Genomic DNA, 18242 nt, shown 5'->3' with positions numbered 1-18242 from the left:
TCTCAGTCTTCTTCTGAGGGAACCTAAACTAGACTTAATGTCTGTGTGTGTGTATGTGTGTGTGAGTATGTGTGTTGTATCTTGGAATTTGTATACTATGATTCTTTTATAATAGAAGTTGCTATGTGGACATCTTTACCTTTCTACCTTTATGCTCCAGTACTTACAGATCACCCTACATGGCTTTCAATGGTAAGGTCAGGGAAGTTCTAGTGTCCTGAAAAGAGGCAATTTTGTATGTAGGATAGACTGAATGTGAGAGAGACTAGAGGCAAGAAAGAATGTCCGGTGACCATCCAAATAATCCAGGAGAGAGAAAATGAATGTTTCTTCCCTAGAGTCTGTGAAGCTTTTTTCTTATGGATCCCTATCTCAACTAGTTCCCTTCAAGTTTTAAGAGATCAGGTCTAGAAACAGAGAAGTTGAACATTCTTCACAACTTTACCTAAGTTAAATTTATTATTTTATAATATTAGAAATAATATTCCAACACAAATAGTGTGTACAAATAGAATCCTTAACATATTTCTGCCTCTTTGAATTGCTTTGCTATTGCTGTTGTTTTCAAGTCCATGAAATGAAAGATTGTCCTATGGATACATAATTGTAAGGAACTTTGCAAATCATGTATATGAAAAAGATTTCATATGCAGAATAAAGAATTCCTACAATTCAACAACAAAAAGACAAGTAACCCTATTAAAAAGGGGCAAAGGACTTGAATAGATATTTCTCCAAGGAAGTGTACAAATAGTCAAGAAGCACATGGAAAGATATTTAACATCATTTGTCTTTTTGCAAATTTCTGTGAGCACTGGTTCAAGTCAAGTCAAGATACCCTTGCAGTAGGGTCTCCCAGGGAACCAGAAAACCGGATAAATAGTGACAACTGGGAATGAGGCTTTAAAGGGGCCCCAAACTCATTTTGTGTCCATCCAGCAACTTCAAGACTCCTTATTTTCACTGTGATTGTAGGCCGTTTTAAGATTACTACAGAGCTAATTAGAATAGGATGGGAATAGAATAAGTCAAAATGCAAAATAAATACTTGCATTTGTTAATGAATTAAGCCATTTTTCTTCAATAACTCTCCCTGGATTAGTGTAAATCTTTGGTTCATTTCCAGATTTCTGGGGAAAAAAAATGACACTGATGATGCTTGTCAGTTGTCTCATTGCTTTAATGAAAAAGAATTTTCAAGGGTTCTTATGCTACCATTATTGATGATGATCTTCTCCAATTGTTAACTCTTTCACAACCAGAGTATAATTTCAAAACCAGGACAATGGCATTGGTGCAATATGTGTGTATAGTTCATGTCATTTTACCACATGTGCAGAGTTGTGCGACTACTACTGAATTCAAGATAAAGGACGATTACATCACCACAGAGAGTTTTCTTGTGTCACCTCTTTTTATTATCACATCTACCCCACTAGTCTTTACCATCCCGAAATCCTAGTGTATTAGGGTTCTCTAGAGGGATGGAACTAATGGGATAGATGCATATATAAAGGGGAGTTTATTAAGGAGTATTGACTCCCATGATCACAAGGTGAGGTCCCACAGTAGACCATCTACAAGCTGAAGAGCAAGGAAGCCAGTCCGAGTCCCAAAGCTGAAGAACTTGGACTCTGATGTTTGAGGGCAGGAAGCATCTAGCACAGGGGAAATATGTAGGAAGGAACACTAAACAAGTCTAGTCTTCTCACGTTTTTCTGCCTGCTTTTATTCTGGCCACACTGGCAGCTGATTAGATGGTGCCCACCCAGATTAGGAGGTGGGGGGGTCTGCCTTTCCCAGTCCACTGACTCAAATGTTAATCTCCTTTGGCAACACCCTCACAGACACACCCAGGATCAATACTTTGCATCCGTCAATCCAATCAAGTTGACACTCAATATTTACCATCACACCGAGTAAGCACCAATGTGTTCTAAAATCAGTCACCTGTTAGAAGAGTTCCCTGTCTCCCAGGAATGGTGCGGCCTTAGTATTCCTGCTATACTTGGTTATTGACAGGGAGCAGCCATAAGGCCTCTGCACAAAAGCAGTGATAGATTTTACAGCACAGCAGTTGGGAAGCTGGTCATGCATGCTCCTGGGAGTCGGAGATCTGACAGGCTCATTCTCATGGCTACGAAAATCAGTAAGAACATGAATAATGTCTGTCTCTATCATTATTTTATCCCCTGCATTGGCACATAGTAGATGTGCCAGTACTTTACTAGATACCGAACACCATTGAAAGTGCTTCACATGTAGCGTCTCATTTAATTCTTGTTATAACCCTGTGAAATACTTAACATTAATGTCTTTACTCTGAAGATGAAGAAATAAAGATATAGAAAGGCTAAGTAATTTGTCTAAGATCATACAGATCATAAATGACAGTCATAGTGGCTTCAGAATCTCTGGTATTAATGTTTATAATCCTATAGTTGACACTCAATTTCTGTTCAAGAAATGAATGACTGAATGAATGAAAAGGAAATAACCATTTCCTAATCATATTCATGTTTGAAAGAGCATTTCTGAACCACTCTGAACTCCTCACGAGAATAGAAAAATTATGACTAAAATAATGAGATAGGCCTAGAGGGACCCTACTCCTAAATTTTTACTAGCTAAGAACCTGTCCAAACTTCACCTCCGATGACTTGAGGGAGAGGTTCCTCTTCACACTTAAACTAAAATCAGCAAACAAAGCTCTTCTCATCTGAGCTAATTATGCAAAATAAATTTTGACCCCACCCTAGGAATTTTCACTTGGGGAAGTAGGAGTTGGCAAAACATTGTTATTCTTATTTGTACATTCTAACAGGTACAGGTGCAATTAAATAAAAATATTTTGTCAGGAAAGCATGAAAATATTTATGCTCATTTAAAGATTATATAAAATTCTAAAGCCTAAGACCTGGGTGATATGCTGATAAGTTCCTGAAAGTAACTTATCTTTGCTCATTGTCCTTCTGCAACTATAGCAAGTTTGGTTTTTGGGTTTTTTGTTGTTGTTGAGACAGAGTCTCCCTTTGTCGCCCAGGCTGGAGTGCAGTGGCCGGATCTCAGCTCACTGCAAGCTCCGCCTCCCGGGTTCATGCCATTCTCCTGCCTCAGCCTCCCGAGTAGCTGGGACTACAGGCACCCACCACCTCGCCTGGCTAGGTTTTTGTAGTTTTTAGTAGAGACGGGGTTTCACCGTGTTAGCCAGGATGGTCTCGATCTCCTGACCTCGTGATCCGCCCGTCTTGGCCTCCCAAAGTGCTGGGATTACAGGCTTGAGCCACCGCGCCCGGCCAGCAAGTTAAGTTTGAAGACATTCAGGCAAACGTCTTCATGAAGCTCCTCATCTCTTTTGGAATATTTTTGCTCCAATCCAGCACATGTGCATATGAAGATATGTAGTTCATCTATACAACCATGTGGATTAGTCACAATTCATATCCTCCCAGGCCAAAGCAAAAACGTGAAAACCAGTACTTTGCATTGACATACTCTATTCTTGGAATACTAGCAGCAGGGGCCTGTGAAGCAGGGCTGGGGGATACATTATTTGGGCAGTCAATAGAGCTTGTTTTTCCTAAATTTTACTTATATCACTAACCTGCTTCAGAGGGTGTTAGACAAAAATTTTTGAAACTCATTTTTTTACTTGAAAATGTAGTTGATGATGCTGTTCATATCATTATGGAGTGTTTTCTGCATCAGCTACAAAGAAAAGTATATATCTAAAGTCCAGAAATAAATCCGAACTGTGCTTTTCATAAACAAACAGGTTTTCAATTTTTTTGTTTCTTTTTTCTGTAATAGATTATCTGATTCATGTGTCTGAATTTATCTCTTATTGTTGGTTGTTAGGAAGCTCAGACATAAACTTTTATGAACTTCTAATAAAATTAGATGAAGTCATAGACTGCATTCTACATATTAATTTAACTTTTAGATTGATCTTTTTCCAATAGTATTTTCTTTTATTCCATTTCTTCTTGGCTTTGAAAAATATTACTATGTGTATTTACTCCTTTCTCTAAAAGATAAGATATATTTTTTAATTAAGAAATTGAAATTGAATCCACTACTGTTGGAATTGTGTAGGCCACTTTGTGTCATTTTTAAAAAACAAATTAACATAACTAAAAAGAAAACAAAAACAAGAATATATTTCCAGTGTATCCAGTTGAAAACAATACTTAGTCTGTATCATCTCACCAAGCATCAGGGAAGATTCAGGTTCCATGAAACCTCAGTAGTCTTAAATTTGGGGAAATTTTTGAATAAAAAGAATACAAAATTATAAATTTTGAATTAGAAAGTGAATAAGGAAATAAAAGAAATTATATATTTGTCAATGGCTATAAAACCCACAAACATCACTCACAAAATCCAGAAAGATAATACGAGGTATGTGTCTTAGTAACTACCTATCACAATTCTATAATTATTTTTCTTACCTGTAGACCACATATTCCTTGAGTCTTTATTTGAATGCATTTTAATAATATTTTCTACAGAAAAACATTGAAAGAGAAATCATTGCTTCATCTAAAACGGTTGATGAACTATTTTGCATTATAATTTTTAAATTTTTGGTTTGCTTCATAACTTATTAGTATTGCCATATACATTTTTCAGATTACTGTCAAAAATGGAAAGTCTTCTTTCAATTTCCTTTCTTATACGAGGTATATGTTGTTATTGCATGTCACATTTTCTTGTGTAGGAGCTACTCTCTAATCCTGTTTGAATTAATGTTACATTCACCAGTCTGTTAGCATAACCGTGTCTTACCAAAATAAACAAATAATATGTGTGTGTGTGTATATATATATATATGTAGAGAGAGAGAGAGAGAGAGAGAGAGAGAGAGAGAGAGCATTTTTTTTCTTTGTTCTTAGAAGGTCCAGGGGAAATGAGTGACTCTGGGCTTTGGTTTATTTGCTTCAGTGTAAATCTGTTCTCCAAGCCTGGGAAGACAAACTACATTGTTGGTTAATTATGTAAAACATTTCACAATCAGTATAACATGAAGAGTAGCTCATAATCACGACCAGAACTGAGACCTAATAGAGCACATACTTTGCTGGAAAGAGAAAAGGATTGTCACTTAGTGAGATTTCTCAGGCCAATGTGTGCCGAGTAATTTTATAAAAATGAATCAATCTATTTATCTATTCAATCGAGACTTTAAAACACCAACTTGCCAGGGTACTAGAAATCTAATGGTTAACAAGACAGACTTGATGCCTTAAATTCGAATGGAGGAGACAGAAAGTAAGTCAGCAAACATCTAACTGCAAATTGTAATGAATGCTCTGATGGAAACCAATGGGATGCCATGAAAAGGAAAACTGAGAGGTAGGAGACCAAATTTAGATAGGGAAATCTGTAAAGGTTATTTAAGCTGACACCTGCAAGATGCACCAGAACTAGACACATGAAAAACGAGAAAAACAGTTAGGAGTCCTGAGACTTGCAGTATTTGACCCATGTGGGGGAACTGCGCTGGGGCAGGTGTGTAGGTGGATAGTATGGCGTGAGGAGGGAAGCACGAGCAGTTCCCAGGTAACTGCAGGCCTTGAAGGACAGGCCCAGAAGTGCTCTAAGTGCAGTGGGAAGCAATTAAAGGGTTGGACCCGAGGCTGACACGACATAGCTTTCATTCAGTCTACTGCATGCAGCATGAAGCTAATGGAGACGAGAAGGAAGCAGAGAGGGCAGCTTGGACCTATTCTAATAATACAGGCAAGAGGTGATGGTGGTCTGGGCCAGATGATTAGGTGCCAATATGGAGTGGAGTGGCATAGAATAAAACACGAATTCCTGATGGGTTGAACGGGAGGCAAAGTAAGGGAGAAAGAGGATTCAAATTTGATTCCCGCATACTGCAGACTTTTACTGATGTGGAGATAAACTGGAAGTGGGGAATAGATTTTATTTAATCCTTACAGCAACCCTGTAAACTGAGTGTTTTCGTACTCATTATATGTTTACGAAATCAGAGAATGAGAGAGCTTCATTAACTTCCCGCGGGTCTCTCAATTCAGAAGTGGAAGAATCTAAATCAATAGTTTCCTGGATTTATTGCTTTAAGAAATGCACATTTCGGGCCGGGCGCTGTGGCTCACGCCTGTAATCCCAGCACTTTGGGAGGCCGAGACGGGCGGATCATGAGGTCAGGAGATCCAGACCATCCTGGCTAACACGGTGAAACTCCGTCTCTACTAAAAAAAAAAAAAAAAAAAAAAAAAAAAAAAAAAAATTACCCGGGTTTGGTGGCGGGCGCCTGTAGTTCCAGCCACTCGGGAGGCTGAGGCAGGAGAATGGCACGAACCTGGGAGGCGGAGCTTACAGTGAGCCGAGATCACTCCACTGCACTCTAGCCTGGGCGACAGAGTGAGACTCCGTCTCAAAAGAAAAAAAAGAAAAAAAAAACCGCACATTTTTAATACACGTCTTTCTTCCTCTAAGTTTGTGGATATTTGGCATAGCTGATCTCTAGATATATTTGAATCAAGCCTACAAATATAGTGTTTTGTTAGAGCCACCTTTACTTCAGAATTTCCACTAGGGGGAGCTACCACTATGTGGTTTATTTACTGTGTACAATTTTTTTTTTTTTTAATTGCTGTAAGGTTAGTATTTACTGATCACCCACAAACTTAATCTTAATAAAGTTCACTTTGTTATCTTTTAGAAAATAGTAATGCATATTTTGTAAAAGAGCCTGACCAAAAACTTTTGGTTAAAAGAGTCTTAACCAATAACTTTAGAGTAAGAAAATACAGGAAGAAAAATAAACTCATAATTTGCATAATGGCAACAAAGCACCTAAATTAAACTGTGATGGAAAAAGACTCTAAAAATAAAGCAAGACATGTTGTATAAAATTTGATAGATGTCATTGTTATTACGATTTATAAAATTATTTTGGTTCCGTCTTATTGTGCATTCTTACTCTTATTTTAAATGAATATTTAATAAATATTTAAGAACAATTAAAGATTATCTTATAAACATGGTCCCTGAATCTCTGTTTCTTATAAAGCCATACATTATGGGAGACAAATTTTGTCACCCATGGGGAGTTTTAGGAGCAGTTGGAGTCATATGGGATAAGTATATTCATTTAATAAATAACACAAAATAAGCATAAGCATAATCCTAATGACAACAACAACAATAATAATAGCAACCAACTGGGCACCAGTTGCTGTGCTAATCACTTAACATGTAGAATCGTATGTAATCATTCCAATTATATTCGAAGCGTTGATTTTAGATACAATGATGGGGCTGACCTGGGTGTCCCTTCCCTGTGTCATGTGCTGACTCGTGAAATGCATGAGGACAGAAGCAGCATTCAGCAGGTTTCCATTCATGCCATGGAAAGGTATGAATGATAAAGGCATCCCTCAAAGTGGAGTCCCTAAGGTATCAGTAAGTGAGTGCCCTTCCAGTGAAACGTGTTTCTAATTTGGGGTTGTCTTTCCGCTGGGGATCTTACACACAAGGTGTTGTGAGCTATTAAACGCCCTCGGATTTCATGTGCTGCCTCCTGACATCAGACAAAGTGGCAAACGACACTTTTTGAATCAGCATTGTCCCATCATAACAGATGGTCATTAGTTCAACCTACAGGGAATCAGGTTATTGTCTTCCATAGGAAAATAAGCAGGTCAGCACTCTAAATCCTGAAATGACAATGGGAGAAATAGTTCACAGGGCTCTGAAAACAGCATGTGAAATAATCAAAGGGTAGGAGGGAACTTTCTTAACCACAAAAGATTTCTATTCAGTATACCTTAACATTTATTTCATTTAGAGCACATGAAATAAATAGTTATATTTTGATAAAAAGGCCTGGGGATTGTCAATATTTAGCTCAGGGGTCTGAATTCTGGCTGCACAGCAAAATCATTTTGGAAAAATGTTTAAATTTCAGATGTTCAGGCATACAGTTAAGTCCCAATTATTTTGGTTGAAACCCAAGCATTCATCATTTTTTAAGTTCCCCCGTGATTCTAATGTGTGGTGATTCTAATATGTGACCAATTGTGTAATAATTGCATAGTAATTATATAATCCATTTCCCAAGCCTTCATGTGATAGGAATTGCCTTGGGATCTTGTTAAAATACAGTTAAGTTCAGCATGTCTGGGGCAAAGCCTGAGTGTCTGCATTTCTAACAAGCTCCCAGAAGATGGCAATATGGCTGTTGACACACCACTCAGTAACTGGCAATGCGGGTGGGCTTTGGTCTCCATACAAGATAGACACAAAGCTCCTCAAATGCAGGGGTTCTTTCTGTTCATTTGCTGATATTTATTGTTACTGGATGGTACAGAAGCTCTTGGAATGTTAAAACAAACAGGGCTTACCTCCAGACTATCTTTTAAGAGTCGTTAGCTTTGCACCAGAACCTTCTAAAGACTCTCTGCTTAATCTGGTTTCTTTCTTGAACTCTGGGCCAACAGACATTCAGATTTTTGCAGGAAGGAGTTTATAAACTAACAAAGTGTTATAAATAAATGGAAGCACAAGATTTTGCCTTTACCTGCCCAATTATTGTGTCACTAGTTATTGTAAGTAAAATTAGGTTCATGGATATTTGACATGCTTTTCTACCAAGTCAGAAACTGTGGGGCAGGAGAAAGCAGAATTGATAGAATGACTAATATATTCTGTTAGACTTGACTATCTGCACCACCAGAGCAGAGCCCAGTCTGTCCCGAACATTATTGCATGTTCTTAGCACAATATGTAATACACAATTAGTAAATATGCTGTGAGCTTTGAATGCTGTATTTAGTTTAGTCCTCCAAATAATGATGGCTAACATGTATTGAATGCTTACCATGTGCGAAGCAGTGGTCTAAGTACCTCACATCTGTTTATTGATTCATTTACTATTTATAACACCCCAGTGATGCAGATGAGAATCTCCATTTTCTAGATAGAGGAAGTGAAGCACAGAGAGGTCAAGTGATTTATGAAGGTCACACAGTCATTAAGCAATAGAAACAGACATTAAATCCAGGCACTCTGGTTCCAGAGCCAGTATCCTGTTAATGTTCATAACAAAAATATATAATAAGTACTATTATAATGTCACTCATTTACAGGTGAGGAAACAAAGGCACAGAGACTCTAAGCAACTTACCCAAAGTCACACAGTTAATAATTGGTGAAACCAGGATTTAAACCCAGGCAGATTCAAATCCAGGTTATAAATCCAGAGCCTTTGTTAATGACTAATTTATAGTTTCTCAATTAGCCTATTAGTTAGAAACCACCTACTAGGCGTGAAAGGAGCCCTGAAAGAAATGTAAGTGCCATAGTCAAATATCAAACTGGAATTAATGGCAGAGGATGAGTTGAAACTCACATTTATTTTCTTTAAATTCTAAGTTCCTCTTCTCTTGGCTATTGAAACCAATGGAGAACTTTGTCAAATAGTAGAAAATGCTTACCTCCAAAGAGCATCAGGAGGATCTTCTGTGAATTTAATTTCTCTTCTACATTCTTCTCCAGATATATTATGGGTTGTTCACACTGTAGAGGGTAGACTAATGTCAAAAAATTAATCAGATTATTCTGAAAGGCAGATAATAACACTCCTTTCTGTGGGAAATCAGAACGTCTGCTAGGCCAGGAGGCTAAGTGAGGAAGCAGAGTAAAGGGGAGAGGCATAAAAGAAGGGTGGTTGGCAACGCTGACTTCACCTGTGAAAGGCCAGTGAATTTAGTGGTGGAATCATCAGCCTGCCTTTAATTACTTGCTTTTAAGATAAAGAAGTGGAAGTTTATGATGGAGGTATCAATTATCACTGACATTTGAGAGACTGGTTGTTCAGAAAGACACAGAGTCCATGTCAGCTGGCAGTAACAGTAGGATTTTCCTTGTTGTTGTTGTTGTTGTTAAGTTCTAAAAACCTACGTATAGGACAAATTATAAATCTGCACTCTTAAATTGTCAGCATTCTATGAGTGGGTAGGAAAGGGATTCCTTGTTTTGTTTTTCTGACCTTCCCAGAAGAGCTTTCCATTTTAGCTTCAATGATAATGAACACAAACTGGGGTTAATAAACAGGTATACTTCCCCTGGCCTCTACACTCCTTTCAATTTCAGACCCATTTCACTGGCCATTATGGGTCTGGAGCAATAGGGAAAGAAAACATCTAAGCAAACCATTCTCTTCTTTTGAACTGTACCATGCCTGAGAAAGCAGCAGGATAGGATAGGAGGTGAGAGGAATATTACTTTGCCATCTGAATACACTAAATTAGTCAACACTGGCATTTGTAAATTGAAGAAATTAAATGGTGCCATGGATCTAATATGCCAAATCTATTTGCCTGCCAATGTCCTTCTGGGAAGCTACAATAGGTAGGTGAAGTACAATATCCAGATTTCAAATTTATTACAGCTTAGCACAATCTTTGGTTTTCTGGTAGATTTCAGTCGTTTAATAATAAAAAGTTTCGGGGTAATGGATTTTGGAATGATTTTAACATCACATTCATTCAACAACTATAGGGGGCCTACTCTCAAGCAATGGCCTAGGCCTTAGGAATATAGAGGTAAACCATACATATCAGGTCTCCTTTTATACATTTTAATGGAGGAGAAATAAACAATGAAAAACAACTAAATACAATTGTTTTAGGCTCTGATAAGTGCTATAAAAAAGTAAAACAGGTTAAAGTCATATGACTATTAACTGGGTGGAAGCAATTTTATCTAGGGTTGTTAAGAAAGGGTTTTCGTTAGAGAAAATAAGCAGAGATGAACAGTGAGAAAAAGTGGGTCAGTGAGGGACTTGAGAAGAGTATTTCAGGCAAAGGTGAAAACAAGAACAATGACCGTGGGACAGGTATGAGCTTAGTGTGTTCCAGGGACATCAAGAAGACACTATAGGGTAGAACGCAGTAACCAAGAGGGCAAGTGGCAGGAGATAGATCAAAGACGTAAACATGGGTAATTAATGACGGCTTTATAGGCCACCATGAACCAATGTACTGGAATTACAATGGAAAATCAATGGAGAATTTAAGTAAAGCAGTATTATTTTCTGATTTAACTTGAAAGAAAACCATGGCTTCCGTGCAGGGACTTCTGTGCAGGCAAAAGGAGGAAGAATAATTAAAAGTTTCTTGTACTCATCTCATAAAATATGATGCTGCTTGGGACTAGGAGGGCAGTGGAGGTATGAATGAGAGATTGACAGGATCAGCATACATTTTGAAGTAGAGCTGATGATACGGGAAGGCGGGAGGGAAGTGCTGGGTAGAGAAAGGCAGGTCCCTGGCTCGGGCTCCACCCCCATGGACCTAGGTGAGGACAGGCATTTCCTGCCCAAATGTTGCATTTCCCAAGACCACCATGGCCTGACACACCCTCAAGACCCTAACAGGCAGGCACACAAGCAGCTGGACGTCGAGAGGAGCAGATCGGCGAAAGAATATACAAGCAGCTGGGTGAAAGAAGATGCAAGCAGCTGGATGTCAAGAGGAACACATAGCTGGAGGAACACACAAGTGGCTGGACGTGGAGAGGACGTCAGGAGCACACCAACAGGCACCGGCATGCCGGCAGTCCATCCACCGACAGAACGATGGCCAGGGCAGTGGGAGAAGAGCATGGGTCACCAACTGGTCCAGCTCCAGAGAAAAACCACCTCCCTTCTGGCTCCTCTACCTGCTGAAAGCTACTTCCACTCAATACGACTTTGCACTCATTCTTCAAGCCCAGGTGTGATCCGATTCTTCTGGTACACCAAAGCAAGAAGCCAGGATACAGAAAGCCGTCTGTCCTTGTGACAAGGTAGAGGGTCTAATTGAACTGATTAACACAAGACTATAGATGGCAAAACTAAAAGAGCACGCTGTAACACAGGTCTACTGGGGCTTCAGGAGCTGTAAACATTCACCCCCAGACACTGCCGCATGGTCAGAGTCCCACAGCCAGCCCGTCTGTATGCTCCCCTAGAGGTTTGAGCAGCAGGGCACCAAGGAAGCAAGCCACTCCCCCTGTCGCATGCCCTGCATGGGGAACAAGGGAACCTTTCCTGTTTCACTAACAGAGCACATTAGTAGCTTGGATATGGGGAATATTTCTGTTACCTCTTACTGCATTAAACACTACCCAATAGTGAAAGCCAGAGGGTTTGTAGGTCGGGAATTCAGGAAAAATTATTTTATCTCTGATCATTTGGCTCCACCTGGGATGGCTGGCGCTGGAAGGTCTTCTTCCAAAATGGCATTTCCACGTCTCTCTTTTCACAAAATGCTTCATTCTGTTTGTTGTTGTTGTTGTTGTTTTCTGTTTTTTGTTTGTCTGTTGTTGTTGTTGTTTCTTTGTTTGTTTTTGAGACCCAGTTTAGCTCTGTCTTCCAGGCTGGAGTGCAGTGGCATGATCTTGGCTCACTGCAACCTTTGACTTCTGTGTTCAAGAAATTCTCCTGCCTCAGCCTCCCGAGTAGCTGGAATTATAGGTGCACACCACCACGCCTGGCTAATTTTTATGTTTTTGGTAGAGACAGCATTTCATCACATTGCCCAGACTGGTCTCGAATTTCTGGGCTCAAGCGATCTACCCGACTCGGCCTCCCAAAGTGCTGGGATTACAGGCGTGAGCCACCTCTCCCGGCCAATTCTTTAGAGCCTGTCTACATGGCTTGGGCTTCTTGCAGCATGGTGCTCCCCAGAAATCAAGCTTTTATGTGGCATTGGTTTTCACGAGTGAATATTATAAGATAAAAGAAGTGCCTGCCTCTGCCTACCTCTTAATGCCTTGGCTGATAGATTATTGCATCTGCACTTTGACTATCGAATCTGTTACAGAATCATCCCAGGCGCAGGACAAGAGATTCAGTGAATTTATCGCCATTTTCAAACTGGCAGAGCCATAAGCAGATGAATTCTCCAAAGTATCTTGTAGATCATTGGTAAGCAATTTAAGACATGTCTTAATTAGACCAGAAAGTAATTTAGGCGTGAGTTATTCACATAGAAGAAATTATATTATTACTGCAAATACTCATTTCTACACATGTTGAGTTTCTGATGTGGCATAGACAGAACATGGATGGGCCCAGGTATAACAAGTCATCACATGGTAGACAATACCATTTCTCATATTCAGAGAACCCTTTTAATGGGTTCTCTCAGTGTGAAAGATCATGCCTTTATCTTCTGTGAGATAATCTTCTGTGAGATAAAGGCATGTCAAGATAAACAAAACCAAAAAAAAATGAGATAATTCTTTGCTAGCAGAGCGGCCTTATATGAAACGTTAAAGGAAGTTTCTCAGGGTGAAAACAATTGACATGGATGTTAATTTAAATTTAAAAAAAAAATGAAGAGCACAAATAAATGTCATCATGACTTCTTTTCCATTTTTAAGAATAGTTTCCTTTAGTTTTTTAAACATTGATTTTAGCTCTTTTTCATTAGATATTCAGTTTAGAGGTTTGTAAAATTTTATAGTGACTATAAATTGAGTGTAGAATTGTTTAGCAGCATATTTCTTCCTTTACATAAGGATGAAAAACCAGGTGAGTTGCTCTATGTTTTATTACAATGGGACTTCACCAGAGGAGAATTTATCATTTCAAATATCACATAGTAAATTGCATTTCTTACCTTAAGAATATTGAATACTATATTATGCAAGCAGTTTTTAAGTAATATCTTCTGTGGTTCAAGTTCATTAGTTACGGCAGAAATTATCAGTAGGTACATAGGGCAGAACCCACTGGTTGCCTTTCAAGAGCCATTCCCCCTTTCTTAGATGATCACAGGACTCTTTCCTTCAAGGGTGAGGAGGCGAAGTGCCCAGGGAATGTGGGGCTGTCTCTTGGAACCCTACACATGAAGGATTATTGGTTTCAGAATCAATGGTAATCCTCTGCGATTTTGTTGAAACTGGTTTAGGAAGGCGCACGTGACCTGGTTTTGGCCAGTGTGACCGGAAAGAACATTTGTGGTTTCTGGAAAGTATTTCTCATCTGCAGAAACATAGACAAATATGATTTTTTTCCCTTTCTTGCTTTCAGACATCATTATTTGTGAATATGAATGCTAGCATTTGCTTGTGATCATGAGGGGGACTTGTACCACCACTGATAATGGCAGAGGAGAAAAGCAAAGAAGAGCCTGAGTTCCAGTTAATGACATTGAGCTGATGAATCAATTCTAAAACCACCTACATCTGGAGTTATTATAAATTGACATAATTTACTAAAATCTCATTTAATTCATATTTAATAAAGCATTTTATTACTTGCAGCCCAAAATTCCTTGAGTGATTCAGTAGAGTATTACCAAGCTTGTTCTTTTTTATTCTCTTCTCTTTCAATTCTGGTCCAAGGTAGACTAGAATAATCACTTCTAAGTTTTTTTAAATCAATTTTTTACTTTCTTCACATTTTATCTCTTAATATAAACTGCCATCAATTGAGATTTATCTGTGTGGGATTTATAATGACAGGCAAAAAAAAGTAACAGGAAACAGATAAGCCTTGAAATCAGCAGACTTGGAGTTAGGTGCTGGGAACACCACACATTTGCTCTATGTTTTACTAAGCAATTAACTTCATTTTTTCAACTGAGCATACTCAGTAGTAAAAATGGGATAATAATACTCATTGTGAACATTGGTGATTATGAATACAGGTAATTTGACACCAAACCTAAAACATATTTGGCACTCAATAATCATTCTAATAATAATAATCCTTAATATTTATATATTATAATATTATATAGCACTGCCTATTTTGCCAAGAATTTTCATATACATTACCTTTGATTCTAATATCTGTATATATACATGTATACATGTATAATATATATATAATAGGTGTACATACATATATGTATATGTATATTCTAACATATTTCTGTATATGGTAGAGTTCCAGCCCCATTCTCTGGGTCTTTTTCAGTGGGTTTGCCTCTCTCATATACAATTAAAATAATTCATGTGCTTTTATTTCTGTGAACATCAGGACACAGGACAAAAATTCACAAGAGCAGCCTTGAAGTGTGAGCGTGCCTTGATTACTTAATGTATGTACATGGCAGATTTTTCCTACTATGGATAACATTTTATCCTCATAGCAACTCTGTGTGTTAGGTATCTTATTTTATTGATCACATATGGATTCCAAACTTTGGCTTTGAAGTTGAATGATATTTCTGAAGTCATAGAGCTAGTATATCACATAATGAATACTTGAGTCCAAACCTACCTTTCAAACATAAGATCTTTGCTATATTATGCCTCCTTGTCATTCTGGAGGAGGTAGGTTAATTCCTCAGTGATTATCTTGACAAATAGCTGCACTTAGGTTGTATTCATATCAGCATTATTAAAGTAATTGTATTCTCAAATGTGGTTACTGATTTTTACTTTTGTGAATATATTCTTATAATATCAATGACATACTAAATATTGCTGACATACTGAATGAATACTGAATCCTCCTTCCACTTTTAGCTTAAAAAAATTATATGAGACGCTGTTAGGAAGATAAAATTAAAAATCGTTTGTTAACCATGGTTTAGCAAGCTACCATCCCCCAGGTTGTCTTGCCAGTCTTTAGCGCATTGTTTTTAAATTTTGAATGTAGCTCTCAATTCCCAAGTGCCCTCAACACAACAAGTATCACTGAGCTGCTATCATGGCAGCCCCAGCTTTGACACCTAGTTCTCGATAGGCCATCAAGAATTGTCCTGTCTCTTACATCCCCAGAGCTCGCAGCTCTCCACTATGAACTCTATGAACTCTATGATTCCTCAGTGTCTTATTTTCAGGAAGTCTCTGCTTTGACCTTTGACAATTTCTGAGCTCCTCGGGGACTAGCAACTTATTTTATGCAGCTTTATCCTGAACTAAACAAGAATACAAAAGGAAAACTTGTATATAATACAAACAAATTATGTTGTGCATTCCAAAGTGTACCTGGCATAGTTTTGGAATTGATCTTCTTATCACTTCAGTTATAGTATGCTCATGCACAGTTGATCTCCTTAAATATTCTACTCACTTCTATCACTGTCCTCTATTAGAATAATAGAGTACTTGGTAGTCATGGCCAGAAAGGATCTGGGGGCAATGTCAGGATTTGGGATTTCTGTGCTACGTGACACAAGGAGATATGTGACAATCTTGAAATGTTAATTTCAACTATTCTAGAAAGTATAGTGGTGACTTGTGTGCAAATATTTAAGATTTTTTTAAAATCCCAAGTTCCTGAAATTTAATAAAATATTTTTATTAATTAAAAATATTAAACATAAAAAGCTTAAAATTTCATAGAACACTTCAAAGATTATTAAAACCGTTGTTCTTAATATGAATATAAAAGCCTTATTTACATTGAAAAAACAAGCTTTGATGAATGTAGAAAATTGGTCATTGGCAGAAATTGATCACTTGAGTAATTGCTTTGTAGTTAATTGGCAATTTAGGAAGCTGGGTTTTATGAATTGATTTTCAATGAATTAACCTAACATCCACACAATGAATAAAACAATTACTTATTGAGACCTTTGTGCCTGATTCAGATGATACTCTTACTTTACTACATTTCAATGAGGAATTGGTATAAATATCTAAAGTTCTAAGAGAAATATTTAGAGGTGTCTTATCATTATTCTCTCAACCTCAAGAACAGTGTCTACAACACAGCAGGTGGCCGGTGTTTATTTGTTTTTTTAATTTACAAATCAACCAATGAAAAGCAAATTCAGTTTATACACTTGAAAAAATCATATTATGTGAAATTTAAAGCAATTGAAAATATCCTTTTTTTAGTGGGGCAATGAGTAAGATATCAAATAACTTGATAATTTTATTATTTTATAAAATACGGTTTTTGATTTTTCATTCTACTTCAAACGTTTGCTACTTTATACTACCACACTTCACGTATTTTTTTGGAATAAAAGTTGCCCTTAGAAAATCCACCCCATATCTTTAAATTAAAGGCAACAAATTTGGGTCAACTTCACCTTAATCCAAATCCTCTAATGAATATACTTAATACCCATTTTAAAAGGTGTTTTGAAAAGGTAAATTATTCTTCTAAATTGGCACAGGCCATTGATGAAAACATTATTGTGAGTTTCTGCCTCATATTCTAAAATAAGCAAAACTTAAATAAAAAGGCATACAGGATCTAATTAACATAATACAACGTTTTCAAAGAATTTTTGAAAAAATACATGAATAGAAAAACAAGAGAGGCTAATGTTTTTCCGAAAATCCTTCTCTTACCCTGTTACTCTAGTGAGCATTTTTTTCTCCCTGATGATTTTTTACAACTTGCTCAATTGTTATTTCCAGGAACTAGATCCAGGTTTAGATTACTGATAAACAATGAGACCTATGCTTCTGGAATTTTTGACACTCAAAAGAATCAATTTCAGTCTAGAGTGGGTCTATAAATTATATATAAATATATATAAATAAATATTACATATAAATATATATTTATATATACATATATAAATATATAAATATATATGTATATATAAATATATATATATATTCCTGTTGTTTTTCACATTTTGCTTTGTAATATGTAGAAGAAACCCATTAAAAAGCAAAGATCATTTTATGGAAACATATGGAGACAGAATATTTCACTCTAACAGAGACTAAAAGATCACCTGCACAAATCCATCATTTTACAATGAAGAAATTGAGCCACAGCGATAAAAAGGACATTAAACTTTCTTGAGCATCTACTTACATGTCCTTGCACTTTGCATATGCTTTTCACATTAAATTTATTCTCCTCAATAAGTTTATCAGATTGGTACAGTATTACAATAGCAATTTATAGGTGAAGAAACTGGCACTAGAATGATTAAATAACTCACTCAAGTGATGTAACTAGGATTTGGGTGTTATTTACCTAAATAGTTTTGTAGCTTTCTTGCATTGCCAATGTTTCTGATTGCACTTCAATGGAAGAGTCTCTCTGTGTTTGGTGGAGGAGTCCACAGGAACAGGGTCTGTTTGGAGAGCTGCAGGGAGATGTGCAGTAGGAGCTGAAAGAATAAGAGTAAAAAGTGGGTCCGGTGGAAATAAAATACATTTAGAGAACTACAGTCCACACATTTGGAAATTATAGTCTATAATCTTTTCTTGAGGGTCAGAAACTGATCTATCCTGAAAATACGATGATTGCCTCAAGACTGTCACCATGTTTTCTACATGAATTCCATAGG

The 18242-nt window shown here is 37.3% G+C and overlaps 1 protein-coding gene and 1 long non-coding RNA gene across 2 annotated transcripts in view; one reads left to right on the top strand and one right to left on the bottom strand.

Annotated features, from left to right (window-relative positions):
• The window catches only part of LOC105463297 (anoctamin 3), a 485486-nt gene that overhangs the window by 86381 nt on the left and 380863 nt on the right, over positions 1-18242 (top strand). The gene's annotated exons all lie outside the window — the stretch shown is intronic.
• On the bottom strand, positions 1017-18057 carry LOC139357486 (uncharacterized). Its single transcript, XR_011610742.1, has 5 exons — positions 17927-18057; positions 9471-9552; positions 8855-8949; positions 4452-4505; positions 1017-1130 (listed from the first exon to the last, which is right to left on the bottom strand). It is a non-coding gene; the product is annotated as an uncharacterized lncRNA (long non-coding RNA).

This window comes from Macaca nemestrina, chromosome 12 (genome assembly GCF_043159975.1).
Source record: "Macaca nemestrina isolate mMacNem1 chromosome 12, mMacNem.hap1, whole genome shotgun sequence".
NCBI lineage: Eukaryota > Metazoa > Chordata > Mammalia > Primates > Cercopithecidae > Macaca > Macaca nemestrina.
The sequence above is the reverse complement of the archived record's forward strand: the minus strand, read 5'-3'. Positions and strand labels throughout refer to the sequence as shown.